General features: G+C 45.3%; 1 protein-coding gene across 4 annotated transcripts in view; it reads right to left on the bottom strand.

The window, feature by feature from the left end:
* LOC112611850 (zinc finger protein 136) overlaps positions 1–15,098 on the bottom strand; it is a 520,810-nt gene that overhangs the window by 8,806 nt on the left and 496,906 nt on the right. Inside the window, exon 2 of one of the 4 annotated variants that reach the window (XM_025365790.1) lies at positions 13,753–13,848. The exons of the other annotated variants lie outside the window; for them this stretch is intronic. The gene's annotated coding sequence lies outside the window, so the exon portion shown is untranslated. The remainder of the gene's footprint in view (positions 1–13,752; positions 13,849–15,098) is intronic. 4 annotated transcript variants of the gene reach the window in all.

The raw sequence follows: 15,098 nt of genomic DNA, 5'->3' as shown, positions 1-15,098 counted from the left end.
TAAGGTTGGGGGCAGACAGGGCTCTGAGAAGCGCCTGATTGGTCAATAAGTAAGAAGCCATCCTGGCGTCCCTAACTGGATATAACTTCAGGCTCCGCCCCCTGTGGCTTGAGGGGCAGAACACGTAAGATGTCTCAACAGGGATCTGACATGGTTCTAGCACACACCCTATGCAGTGGTGCACCTACCTCCAGGTTCCAGATGCCCATGTCCAAAGTCAAGATCACATATTGCACTAAAACTTTTAACCAATGCAAAAATGATGATAAACCATACCTATATGTTTATGGGGAATCATTATTGTTAACCTCAAAAAGGCAGGACTGTCTATATTGCTATGCACTATCTACATCCACACTTAAGCAGTTCCTGAATAGTGCTGAAGGCGTAGTAGAGGTAGAAATATAAGTGACCAATGGTGACATTTCTTCACTCACTGATGTCGCCACCCTCATATACACACACCCTCAGCTTCCGTATTATCTCATACTATCATTTACTTTCCTTCAAAGTGCTTATTTCCTTCTTATAAACCAGTCTTGCCATTTTTTTCAACCCCTCTCCTTTCTCACAAAAATATAAGCACCAGGATTTCAATAATTTATTCACTTCGTGTTCCTGTATCAGAGCCTTGAGTGCCTGCATCATTTGTGCTTAATTCTAGACGTTTTGAGTCTACAGTTCTGGCATATGAGGCATATTGAAAAATTAGCATCAAGAACGTATCACCTGAGCAAGAGAGGCTTGATTAGAATAGTGATCATGTCTCTCTCCCTTGCTAGGTTTATATTCTCACAACTTTCCTAGAGCTATTAGCCTAATTTGACTAATAATGGAGACTTTTAAAAATTATGAGTAGTTGACCGGGCGCTGTGGCTCATGCCTGTAATCCCAGTACTTTGGGAGGCCGAGGCAGGTGGATCACGAGGTCAGGGGATCAAGACCATCCTGGCTAACGTGGTGAAACCTCGTCTCTACTAAAAATACAAAAAATTAGCCGGACGTGGTGGCAGGCACCTGTAGTCCCAGCTACTCAGGAAGCTAAGGCAGGAGAATGGTGTGAACCCAGGAGGCGGAGCATGCAGTGAGCTGAGATTGCGCCACTGCACTCCAGCGTGGATGACAGAGCCAGACTCCGTCTCCAAAAAAAAAAAAAAAAAAAAAATTATCAATAGTTAGAATTTATGTATTTCAACTGAGGTATGTTATGGGAAGCCATGTCTAATTCATCAAAAGAAATATTTCAGTGTTTAGGTAATAAATTTAGCACCACTCCATCTTTTTTACTTCTAGGTAAGAACTATCACAATAACTAAGGCCAAAAATAACCTTGCTTCTTTATAGTATACAATCCAGAGAAGTTTCTTGCTTCTTTGAATAGCAATCGATACACCTAAAGCAAGCAGAAGTCCTATAAGAAATTCTTTGGGGCCAGGTGTGGTGGCTCATGCCTGTAATCCCAGCAATTTGGGAGGCCAAGGCTGGCAGATCACCTGAGGTCAGGAGTTCAAGACCACCCTGGCCAACATGGAGAAATCTCGTCTCTATAAAACACACAAAAATTACCCAGGCATGGTGATCTGTGCCTGTAATCCCAGCTACCCCGGAGGCTGAGGCAGGAGAATTGCTTGAACCTGGGAAGCAGAGGTTGCAGTGAGCCCAGATTGTGCCACTGTACTCTAGCCTGGGTGACAAGCGAGACTCCATCTCCAAAAAAAAAAGAAAAAAAAAGAAATTCTTTTGAGCTCTCTCCTACTGATACACCACACAGTCACATATGGTTTGCTATCGTATTTATGACTTTTTTTTATACCTTCTTTGACAAGAGGTATGGTCCTTATGATCTTTGGGAAAAGGTTAAAAGCTTGATTTAACTTTTGGTATCATAAGTGAATGAGAAGTAATTCTTGTGATACAAACTGTGACTACATGAGCATGACAATTTATGTGAAAAAAAACACACCTAAAATTGTATGCACAGAATATTGATTCACAACTTTTTTGTGTGTGTGTGAGACGGAGTCTCACTCTGTCACCCAGGCTGGAGTGCAGTGGCACGATCACAGCTCACTGCAAGCTCCACCTCCTAGGTTCACACCATTCTCCTGCCTTAGCCTCCGAGTAGCTGGGACTACAGGTGCCTGCCATCACACCCGGCTAATTTTTGTATTTTTAGTAGAGACAGGGTTTCACCAAGTTAGCCAGGATGGTCTCGATCTCCTAACCTTGTGATCCACCCACCTCGGCCTCCCAAAGCACTGGGATTACAGGCGTGAGTCACTACGCCCGGCTCGATTCACGATATTTAACAAATAACACCACAAAATTATAAAGTTTATTATAAAGTTGATCTGATCCATGATTGCAATGGAATTTCTTTTTTTTTTTTTTTGAGACAGAGTCTCGCTCGTCGCCCAGGCTGGGGTGCAGTGGCATGATCTCGGCTCACTGCAAGCTCCACCTCCCGGGTTCACACCATTCTCCTGCCTCAGCCTCCCGAGTAGCTGGGACTACAGGTGCCCGCCACCACACCCAGCTAATTTTTTTTTGTATTTTTAGTAGAGACGGGGTTTCACCGTGTTAGCCAGGATGGTCTCGATCTCCTGACCTCGTAATCTGCCCGCCTCAGCCTCCCGAAGTGCTGGGATTACAAGCGTGAGCCACCGCGCCTGGCCTGCAATGGAATATTTTGATATAACTTAGCAGCAAATGAAAAAGACATTAACATTTATTAGCATACATGCTGTTCGAAACCAGTTAGTAAACTATTTCTAAGAAACACGTCCAAAAATGTTGCTTGAGGAAATAAGGCATACTATGTTTGATCACATACAATGAAACCTAACTCAGGGACTACATTCAGCTGTGAATAACAGGAAAGGCCCACAATCTTCCTGATGTAAGGAAGGTGCTTAATCTCACAAAAGAGTTCTGGGTGAAAGCAGACACTGCAGAAAGAGTACATAAACAAGTTCCCATGTAGCTGTTTTTGACAGCACCATTGTGGATGTGGATGTCAAACTAAAAAGCTTTTTAGCACAGCAAAGGACACAACTAACAGAGTGGAAGGGCAGGCAACACACGGAGTGGGAGAAAATACTTGCAAATGATATATCTGATATGGTGTTAAAATCCAAAATATATAAAGAATTCAAACAGCTCAATAGCAAGAAAACAACCCAATTTTAAATTTTACTTATTTATTTATTCATTTATTTATTTTTGAGACTGAGTCTCACTCTAACACCCACGTTGGAGTGCAGTGGTGTAATCTTGGCTCACTGCAACCTCTGCCTCCCAGTCTCAAGCTATCCTCCCACCTCAGCTGGGAGTAGCTGGGACCACAGGTATGGGCCACCATGCTCAGCTAATTTTTTTGTATATTTGATAGAGATGAGGTTTTGCCATGTTGCACAGGCTGGTCTCAAACTCCCGACCTCATGCAATCCACCTGCCTCAGACTCCCAAAGTGCTGAGATTACAGGCATGAGCCACTGGGCCTGGCCTCCAATTTTTTAAGTGGGCAAAGTATCTAAACAGACATTTCTTTTTTTTTTTTTTTTTTTTTGAGACGGAGTCTCGCGCTGTGTCGCCCAGGCTGGAGTGCAGTGGCGCGATCTCGGCTCACTGCAAGCTCCGCCTCCCAGGTTCAGGCCATTCTCCTGCCTCAGCCTCCGAGTAGCTGGGACTACAGGCGCCCGCCACCACGCCCGGCTAGTTTTTTGTATTTTTAGTAGAGACGGGGTTTCACCATGTTAGCCAGGATGGTCTCGATCTCCTGACCTCGTGATCCGCCCGCCTCGGCCTCCCAAAGTGCTGGGATTACAGGCTTGAGCCACCGCGCCCGGCCTAAACAGACATTTCTTAAAGAACACACATAAATGACAAAGACATTCATGAAAAAATGTTTAACATCCTGAATCATTAGGGAAATGCAAACTAAAACCTCAATGAGACAACACTTCACACCTGCTAGAATGACTGTTACCAAAAAGATTTTTAAAAAGGCTGGGCGCAGTGGCTCACGCCTGTAATCCCAGCATTTTGGGAGGCCAAGGCAGGCAGATCACGAGGTCAGGATTTCAAGACCAGCCTGGCCAACATGCTGAAACCCCATCTCTACTAAAAATACAAAAATTAGCTGGGCATGATGGTGCATGCCTGTAATCCCAGCTACTCAGGAGGCTGAGGCAGGAGAATTGCTTGAACTGGGACCCGAGAAGTGGAGGTTGCAGTGAGCCAAGATCACACCACTGCACTTCAGCCTGGGCTACAGAGCGAGGCTCCGTCTCAAAAAAAAAAAAAAAAATCCCATACTCAAGTATGAGATGTAGCCCAGAAAAGCAAAATTGTTTTCACATTTGAAATTCACAATATTAACAGAATCAGTATCAAAAACATTTGACAAAGGTCGATATTCTTTCAATACCTCTTCCACCATGAAAACACTCAGTAAACTGGAAATGGAAGCGAACTTCTTTAACCTGAAATAAGGTATCCAAGAAAACCTCACTATGACATCATACTGATGGTGACACTGAATATTTCCCCCTAAGATCAAATACAAGACAAGCATGTCTGTTTTTGACACAGCTATTCAACATGCTAAGAGAGGTGCTACCAGGGCAATCAGGCAAGAAAATGAAATAAAAGCATTCCAGATTTTAAAGGGCATACAAACATAGCCTCTGTCTCCCCATCAGACATACAAAATCACTCACATTTTGTCACTGCACATATAGGTGGACACACCCAGGCAGACACACAAATCCTCAGAGATAACACTTCAGAGACATAAACAGGTGCTCGCAGAGACAAACACAGCCCAGGCCTCTCCACTCCTTCCCAGCTTTCTCTCTCTCTCCTTAGGACTAAGCACCACCCGACACACTGCATATTCTACTTATATCTTGTTTCTTGTCTCCCACCCTGCTTCAGGCAGATAGGGTTATTTGTTCAGCTCTGTTTAATGCAGCACCCACTAGGAGATCTGTTACAAAAAAGGAGATTAATACTCATGGAAAGGCTGGGCGCGGTGGCTCAATTCTGTAATCTCAGCACTTTGGGAGGCTGAGGCAAGTGGATCACCTGAGGTCAGGAGTTTGAGACCAGCCTGGCCAACATGGTGAAACCTCATCTCCACTAAAAATACAAAAATTAGCTGGGCGTGGTGGCAAGTGCCTGTAATCCCAGCTACTTGGGAGGCTGAAGCAGGAGAATCGCTTGAACCAGGGAGATGGAGGTTGTAGTGAGCTGAGATCACGCCACTTCACTCCCACCTGGGCAACAAACTCCGTCTCAAAAAAAAAAAAAGTACTCATTGAATCAGGAGATCATATACACAGAGGAGTTTTACACAAACCTCATCATAAGCCCACGTTCACTTGATTTTCAGAGTGAATTCTTCAAAACCCATCCTATGTGGCAGAGGAGTATCTCTTAACCTCCAGACCAAAGGTAAGTTTATCCAAATGAGTTGAAAATTTAGGTCTAGGCAAACACTTGTACACAGATTTTACAGCAGCATTATTCATAATTTTCAAAATTTGGAAGCTATTAAGATGCCTTACAGTAGATAAATGGATACGTAACAGCTACCTCCAGACAATGGAAGTACTAAAAATAAATGAGCTAAAAGGTAATGGAAGAAGCTTAAATGTGTATTACTTTTTTAAAAAAATTTCATGATCACATGCCCGCAAATGGTTATTACTAAGTGGAAGAAACAACTTTGAAAAGACTACATACTGTATAATTCAAACTACATAACACTGCAGAAGACAGAATCATAAAACAGTACAAAAATCAGTGGTTGCCAGAAGTCAGTGGGAGGGAGGGATAAATAAGTGGATGAGAGGGTTTTTAGGACAATGAAACTACCCTGTATTACACCATAGTAGAAATGTCACTGCATAGTTAGTTGTCAAAACTCATAGAATGTACAACTGCAAGAATAAATTCTAATGTAGGCTAGACTTTGGATGACAATGATGTCTCAAAATAGGTTCATCAATTGTAACAAATGTACAACTTTGGTGCAGAATGTTGATAGCTGGAGGGGTTGTAACTGAGTGGGAACAGGGGGCATAAGGGAACTCTGTACTATGTGCTCAATTTTGCTGTGAATCTAAAACTACTCTAAAAAGCAAAGTATAAGGCCGGGCACGGTGGCTCACACCTGTAATCCCAGCACTTTGGGAAGCTGAGGCAGGCAGATCACCTGAGGTCAGGAGTTTGAGACCAGCCTGGTCAACATGGCGAAACCCTGTCTCTACTAAGAATACAAAAATTAGCCGAGCGTGGTGATGCGTGCCTGTAATCCCAGCTACTCAGAAGGCTGAGGCAGGAGAATCACTTCAGTCCAGGAGGTGGAGGTTGCAGTGAGCCAAGATGGCATCACTGCACTCCAGTCTGGGCGACAAAGCAAGACTGTTTCAAAAAAAAAAAAAATTGAAAGAAAACAATCTCTCTCTCTGCCCTTCGGCTGACCTCGTTTCACTTGCTCTCTTTTTTCTGCAAGGCAGACCATAGAAACCAAAAATACACTCTAATCTACCCTGCCTTTCTATCTTGGAGCTAGTCAACGTGGCGAAACACTGTCTCTATTAAAAATACAAAAAATTAACTGGGCCTGGTGGTGCATGCCTGTAGTCCCAGCTACTCGGAAGGCTGAGGCAGGAGAACCGCTTGAACCGGGAGGCAGAGGTTGCAGTGAGCTGAGATCACACCATTGTACTCCAGCCTGAGCAACAGAGCAAGATTCCGTCTCAAAAAAAAAAAAAGAAAGAAAGAAATTAATGCTTGTTGTTTCAGGCATCCAGTCTGTGGTTATTTGTTACAGCAGCCAAACATGACTAAGATAGCAAAGTTCTTTCTCTAACATACATCAAGGATTTGAAATCTATAGTAATCAGGAGAGTATAGTATTACCAGAGAGATGGACAGACAGACCAATGAAAAATAGCAAAATCTGAAACAAGGGCATCTATTTAAGGCACAAGAACCTGTGACAGAACAGGCATTGTCAGGCAGTGATAGAGATGACAGATACTTTTAACACAGGGGCAGGGACAAATGGTTATCTACAAGAGAATATTCAACCCCCTGCAGATCACTAAGTGAAAAAACACACCCTGCTATTCCCCTCACAACACAACAATCAACACAAAAGACTTCTGTGACCAACTGTGTGGTGGTTTCTCCACATCAAAAAGCAAGTAATAGGCTAGATGTGGTGGCTCACACCTGTAATCGCAGCACTTTGGGAGGCCGAGGGGGGCAGATCACCTGAGGCCGGGAGTTAAAGACCAGCCTGACCAACATGGGGAAACTCCGTCTCTACTAAAAATAAAAAAAAGTAGCCAGGTGTGGTAGTACATGCCTGTAATCCCAGCTACTGGGGAGGCTGAAGCAGGAAAATCACTTGAACCCGGGAGGCGGAGGTTGCAGTGAGCCAAGATCATGCCATTGCACTCCAGCCTGGGCAACAACAGTGAAACTCTGTCTGAGAAAAAAAAAAAGACAAGGAATGAATTGTGCAGCATATAGCCGCTGGGTATCTGCCAAACTGATTCGATTATGAAGCTACCTACCTGGGAACAGCAGCAGATGCCACAGGTTGAGGGCTCAGTCCTAAGAGACTGACCCCACATATCCAACAGCAGTGGCAAGACCAGGCCTCTGAAACTTCTGACCAACAGGCTTCAAATTGAGGTTCCCATGACACCCTTTTTCGGCTGAATTAACTTGCTAACACAGCTCACAAAATTCGGGAAAACACGTTTACCAGTTTATTATAAAGTCTATTTTAAAGGCTACAAATAAACAGCCAGGTAGAGATACATAGGGCAAGATCCACAAGGGTCCCAAGCACAGGAGCTTCCATTCCGGTAGAGTTAGGGTACGACTCACTCCTGGCATGAGGATGAGTTCTTGATCACCTTCCTATAATACAAGTCTCCCTGAGTTTAGCTGTCTAGAAGCTCCCCATACTCCATCCTCTTGGGCCTTTTATATAGACACCATTCAGTAGGAATGATAAAAGCATGGCGTTTAGGACAGACATCATTCAATAGGAATGATAAAAGTATGGAACACCCCGTAGAAGTGCAATTGGACAACAAGGGCATGGACTAATACTAATAGTGGGAAAACCAATAAGGCCTGTCTGCTCACTCTTCTTAGTCTCTGTGTACATTCTTTCCTCCTGGGTATAGGGTAGGATCCTTTCTGAAGTGGGGGTCTTAAGACCTGCAAAGAGGCAAGATAAGTCAGAAAATTTATTTATGGCCAGCTCCAAGACAGAAAGGCAGGGGAAGATCAGAGTATATTTTTAGTCTCTATGGCTTGTCTTGGGGAGAAATAAAGGCTATGAAAGGACTGTGGATGAAAGCATATATATATATATATATATAAATCACAATCTATATAATAATCAGTTAATTGTAGACTTGCCTATTATCCTGAATTCATATAATTTTATGTTACTTCAGTATCCAATTAATTAGGTTGGAGCAAAAGTAATTGTTTTTTTTTTGTTTTTGTTTTTTTGAGATAGAGTCTCGCTCTGTTGCCCAGGCTGGAGTACACTGTTGCCATCTCGGCTCACTGCAACCTCCACCTCCCAGGTTCAAGAGATTCTCCTGCCTCAGCCTCCTGAATAGCTGGGATTACAGGCATGCGCCACCACACCCAACTACTTTTTGTGTTTTTTACTAGAGATGGGGTTTTGCCATGTTGGCCAGGGTAGTCTCGAGCTCCTGACCCCAAATGATCCACCTGCCTCGGCCTCCCAAAGTGCTGGGATTACAGGTGTGAGCCACCACGCCCAGGCATTTGTCATTCCTTTTAATATAGGCTTAACTTTCTCATACCAGAAGCAGGGCTCAATCACCCTTGGTACTATTTGCAGTTCTCTACTTCCTCCCAGTTCCTCCATGTGGTTGATCCACTCATCTGCCTTATAGATCGCCTCCCTATGGAACACCTAGATACAATTTACTTGACTCTTCCACTGACACCCACACTCCTATGGACTGAACCGACACGCTGCAATGACCGCCTGACAGTCACGGTGTGACTCCATGTAACTCGTGCCTCCTTCCTCTAAACACACCAAAACCTCCCAAAGAGAAGCTGGGTTAGGTAACACCTTGGACCCCAATAAAGGATTTGGCCCGCAATTTCGTTTCCCTTGTGCCCCACTGACAGGTTGAGGGTACGTGTCACAAGTAGCTCCACCTAGCTGCTGGCCTACAAGGCATGCTACCCTCCTTTCTCTAGGATTTTTTTTTTTTCTTTTTTTCCGGATGGAGTCTCACTCAGTCGCCAGGCTGGAGAGTAGTGGCACTTTCTCGGCTCACTGCAATCTCCGACTCCCTGGTTCAAGTGATTCCCCTGCCTCAGCCTCCCAAGTAGCTGGAACTATAGGTGCACCCCACCACACCCAGCTAATTTTTGTATTTTTACTAGAGACAGAGTTTTACCATGTTGGCCAGGATGGTCTCAATCTCCTGATCTCGTGATCCACCTGCCTTGGTCTCCCAAAGTGCTAGGGTTACAGGCGTGAGCACCATGCCCGGCCTCTGGGATTTCTAATAAACTCCTCCTACTATTTCCTGTGTTTGTTGAGTTGTCTCCTCTGAGTCTCACCTAATTGCCTAATTGACACACCTGACTACTATTTGAACCTAACTACTATCATAATCAGGGCTCTCTTGGTAGGAACAGAGTAGCAGTGTTTACTAGCCACTAATAGATACCGGCTTAGTGGCTACTCTTGGATTAAACTGACAATGGTCAGACAAGAGCTACAAGGTGCCTGCTTGTACAGAGCAAGTATAAACAAGTGTGCTGTTGAGAGGGACACCTGGTCATGGGTATGGCATTTAGGCAAGTAGATCATTTGAGGTCAGGAATTCGAGATCAGCCTGGCCAACAGGGAGAAACCCTGTCTCTACTAAAAATACAAAAATTAGCTGGGCATGGTGGCTCACTGCTGTAATCCCTGTTACTTAGAAGGCTGAAGCACTGGAAATGCTTGACCCCGGGAGGTGGAGGCTGCAGTGAGCCAACATGATGCCACCACTGCACTCCAGCCTGGGTGAGAGTGAGACTTTTTTTTTTTTTTTTTTTGAGACAGAGAGAAGAAATAAAAATTTAAAAAAATTTTTTAAACTAGCAAACTTTCATAAGTTACAATTTTTTTCCAACTTCACTGTAGGGAGAGTGTTCTTTTTTTTTTTTTTTTTCCTTTTTGCGGAGAACGGGGTCTCGCTATATTACCCAGGCAGGTCTCGAACTCCTGGGCTCAAGCTATCCTCCCGCCTCTGCCTCCCTGAGAGCTGGGATTACAGGCATGAGCCACCGCGCCCGGCTGAGAGTGTTCTTTATTTAACCTGGGAGCACAGATTCGAGTTGCCTTAAATATATACTCCCTAGAGTGTTCTTTTACAAGAAAATTAAGTAGGCCTCAAAGGAAGAGCCAAAGTCAACTCAATTAAAATCAAGAAGAGAGGCCGGGCGCGGTGGCTCAAGCCTGTAATCCCAGCACTTTGGGAGGCCGAGACGGGTGGATCACAAGGTCAGGAGATCGAGACCATCCTGGCAAACACGGTGAAACCCCGTCTCTACTAAAACTACAAAAAACTAGCCAGGCGAGGTGGCGGGCGCCTGTAGTCCCAGCTACTCGGGAGGCTGAGGCAGGAGAATGGCGTAAACCCGGGAGGGGGAGCTTGCAGTGAGCTGAGATCCGGCCACTGCATCCAGCCCGGGCGACAGGGCGAGACTCCGTCTCAAAAAAAAAAAAACCAAAAAACAAAAAACAAGAAGAGTACCCTTCCCCACCCTTGATGATGGTGCATGCAGAAAGCAGCCAAAAAAGCAAACAAACAAAAAAATGTAAAAGAGTCCATCAAAATGTAGAATGGAGTGAAAAGGTCAATCACTCCCTGCAAGAAAATATTAGCAATCCCTACAAATGAAAAAGAATTAGTCTACAGAATACGTTAAAAAAAGAAAAAAAGGAAGAAAGAAATGAAACAATAAATATACAAATGACTTTAGTGTGACGAGATGACTGAAAATTATTTTACAGAAGATGAAAGTCCACATGGAAAAAATGCTCAATCCCAGTGTAAAAAGCAACATGTAATCACACAGAGAAAAATAAAGAGAACTATGTATAAGGAGTAAATACACATGCATACATGGTCAGAGGGTTAATCTATATATTCCACTGGCATTCCCAAGTCAATCTGAATTTATCTATAAGCTATATCCCAGGGATTTTTTTTCTAATGTATAAAATTTACAAAGCAGCCAGATGCGGTGGCGCACACCTCTAATCCCAGCACTTTGGGAGGCTGAGGTGGGCGGATCACAAGGTCGACAGATCAAGACCATCCTGGCCAACATGGTAAAACCCTGTCTCTACCAAAAATATAAAAATTAGCTGGGTGGGGCCAGGCGCGGTGGCTCATGCCTGTAATCCCAACACTTTGGGAGGCCGAGGTGAGCAGACCACCTGAGGTCGGGAGTTCGAGACCAGCCTGACCAACATGGAGAAACCCCATCTCTATTAAAAATACAAAATTAGCCAGGCGTGGTGGTACATGCCTACAATCCCAGCTACTCTGGAGGCTGAGGCAGGAGAATCGCTTGAACCCAGGAGGCAGAGGTTGCGGTGAGCCGAGACTGTGCCATTGCCCTCCAGCCTGGGCAACAAGAGTAAAACTCCATCTCAAAATTAAAAAAAAAAAAAAAAATACGCTGGGTGTGGTGGCATGAGCCTGTAATCCCAGCTACTCGGGAGGCTGAGGCAGAAGAATCGCTTGAACCCAGGAGGCAGGGGTTGCAGTGAGCCGAGATCGTGCCACTGCACTCCAGCCTGGCCTGGCGACACAGTGAGACTCCGTCTCAAAAAAAAAAAAAAAAATTTTATGAAGCATGGCTGGCCACAGTGGTTCACACCTATAATCCCAGTACTGAGCCCAAGGGTTCAAGATTAGCCTGGACAACATGGCAAGACCCCGTCTCTGTAAAAAAATACAACCATTAGTCAGGCGTGTAGCATACACCTGTAGTCCCAGCTACTTGGGAGGGTGAGATGGGAGGATTGCTTGAGCCTGGGAGGCCAAGGTTGCAGTGAGCCATGATCGTGTCACTGCACTTCAGTCTGGGCGACAGAGGAAGACCTACCTCCAAAAAAAGAAAAAAAGAAATTTATGAAGCATTAGCTCTTGGAGACAAAAATAACAATTACATTGGCAACAGGTAAAATACTAACAACTCAAATCAAGCAGTGGAATGGTTAGTAACCTGGGTGACCCACAGCCTCAGACAGCAGCATGTGTGCAATGGATTTAGGTAAAGAAACCACAAAAATACCTTTTCAGCATATTGTTAACATCAACTTACTGAAAACTTACAAGTGGCAAAACTCTATGACAAAGCAACAATAAAGCTATAAAGAATAAAAGATGCAGTGCACGGTGGCTCACACCTGTAATCCCAGCACTTTAGGAGGCTGAGGAGGGCAGATTGCTTGGGCTCAGGACTCAAGAGACCAGCCTGGGCAACATGGCAAAACCCCATCTGACAAAAATACAAAAATAAGCCAGGCGAGGTGGTGCGCGTCTGTAGTCCCAGCTACTCGAGAGGTTGAGGTGGGAGGATGGCTTGAGCCAGAAAGGTAGAGGCTGCAGTGAGCCAAGATTGTGCCACTGCACTCCAGCCTGGACAACAGAGCCAGACCTTGTCTCAAAAATAAACAGATAAATAACAAAAACAAAATCAGAATCAGGGCAGGGCGTGGTAGCTCACCCATGTAATCCTAGCATTTTGGGAGGCCGAGGTGGGTGGATCATGTGAGGTCAGGAGTTCGAGACCAGCCTGACCAATATGGTGAAACCCCGTCTTCACCAAAAATACAAAAATTAGTTGGGTGTGCTGGTGTGTGCCTGTAGCCCCAGCTACTTGGGAGGCTGAGACAGGAGAATTGCTTCTACCCAGGAGGAAGAGGCTGCAGTGAGCCAAGATCGTGCCACTGCACTCTAGTCTCCGTGACAGAGCCAGACCCTATCTCAAAAAAAAAAAAAAAAGGCCGGGCGCGGTGGCTCACACCTGTAATCCCAGCACTTTTGGAGGCCGAGGTGGGCAGATCACGATGTCAGGAGATTGAGACCATACTGGCTAACACAGTGAAACCCTGCCTCTACTAAAAATAAAAAAAAATGGCCATGCACAGAGGCTCACACCTGTAATGCTCACACCTGTAATCCCAGCACTTTGGGAGGCCGAGGAGGGTGGATCACGAGGTCAGGAGGTGGAGACCATCCTAGCTAACACGGTGAAACCCTATCTTAACTAAAAATACAAAATATAGCCGGGCGTGGTGGCGGGCGCCAGTAGTCCCAGCTACTCGGGAGGCTGAGGCAGGAGAATGGTGTGAACCCGGGAGGCGGAGCTTGCAGTGAGCCCAGATCCTCCAATAAACTCCAGCCTGGGTGACAGAGTGAGAATCCATTTCAAAAAAAACAGAATCAGTACTGTGGTCATCTCTGGGTACAGAGAAGGAGGGTGAAATCAGGGAGACACGCCAGAAATGCCCAAGGCTTATTTGTTTACCTTTACCTACATTCAAAAGTTTACTATACTCTCACTGTGGAGATGCAGCCCAGAGTGGCTCCTCCCAGGCAGTGAGGGAGGAATATCTGAGTAATTAGAAAATATAATCCTCGGAGCACTACTTACTCTACTGTCCCCTCCTCAGTGTGGAAATGCTCCCTCCTCCAGGGTCTTAATTCTCACCAGCAACCACTCACTCGGAGTTGATGTAAGTCATTTTTTCTGACAACAAATACATGGAGACTGCTCAATATCAACTAATTTTCCAATACCAGCTGGGGATCCAGTAATTCAATTCTGTCATCACCTGGCATTAGCCCAGATCCCACAAGTCCAGGGCTCACCCCAGGACACAGCCCCCACTGCAGATGCCAGTCCCAGCCTTGATGTGCTGGCAGGGTGGTACAGCAGGGCAGGGGGGGTGGTAGAGGCACCGTTAATTCTAACCAACTGCATATAAATCCAACAAACCCTCCTCGCTTTTTTTTTTTTTTTTTTTTTTTTTTGAGAAATTTAAAAGAGGCCAGACATCGTGGCTCATACCTGTAATCCCAGCACTTTGGGAGGCTGAGGCAGGTAGATTGGTTGAGCACAGGAGTTTGAGACCAGCATGGGCAACATGGCGAAACCTGGTCTCTACCAAAAAAAAAAAAGGCGGGTGTGGTAATTTTAGCTGGGTCTAGTCCCAGCTACTCAGGAGGCTGAGATGGGAGGATCCCTTGAGCCTGGGAGGCAGAGGTGGCAGTGAGCCAAAATTGAGTCACTGTGCTTCATTCAGCCTGGGCGATAGATTAAAACCATGTCTCAAAAAAAAAAAAAAAACTCAAAGTCCATATGATTCCTATTGCAAATGAATTGCCACTTGAACTAAAAGGAAAATGCACCTGACCTTTTTTTTTTTTTTTTGAGATGGAGTCTCGCTTTCTGGCCCAGGCTGGAGTGCAGTGGCGCGATCTCGGCTCACTGTAAGCTCCGTCTTCCGGGTTCACGCCATTCTCCTGCCTCAGCCTCCCGAGTAGCTGGGACTACAGGCACCCGCCACCACACCCAGCTAATTTTTTGTATTTTTAGTAGAGATGGGGTTTCACCGTGTTAGCCAGGATGGTCTTGATCTCCTGACTTCATGATCCACCCGCCTCGGCCTCCCAAAGTGCTGGGATTACAGGGGTGAGCCACCGCGCCTGGCCACAAACCCTCCTCACTTTCAATAATTTGCTAGTACTACTCACAGAACTCAGAAAAACACAAGTTTACCAGTTTGTCATAAAGGATGACCCCTATAATCTCAGCACTTTGGGAGGCTAAGGTGGGTGGATCACCTGAGGTCAGGAGTTCAAGACCAGCGTGGCCAACATGGTGAAACCCTATCTTTACCATAAATACAAAAAAAATTAGCTAGGCGTGGTAGCAGGCACCTGTAATCCTAGCTACTTGGGAGGCTGAGGCAGGAGAATCGCTTGAACCCGGGAGGT

This window comes from Theropithecus gelada, chromosome 19, assembly GCF_003255815.1.
Source record: "Theropithecus gelada isolate Dixy chromosome 19, Tgel_1.0, whole genome shotgun sequence".
Classification (NCBI taxonomy): Eukaryota; Metazoa; Chordata; class Mammalia; order Primates; family Cercopithecidae; genus Theropithecus; species Theropithecus gelada.
This window is presented reverse-complemented; position numbering and strand designations above follow the sequence as displayed.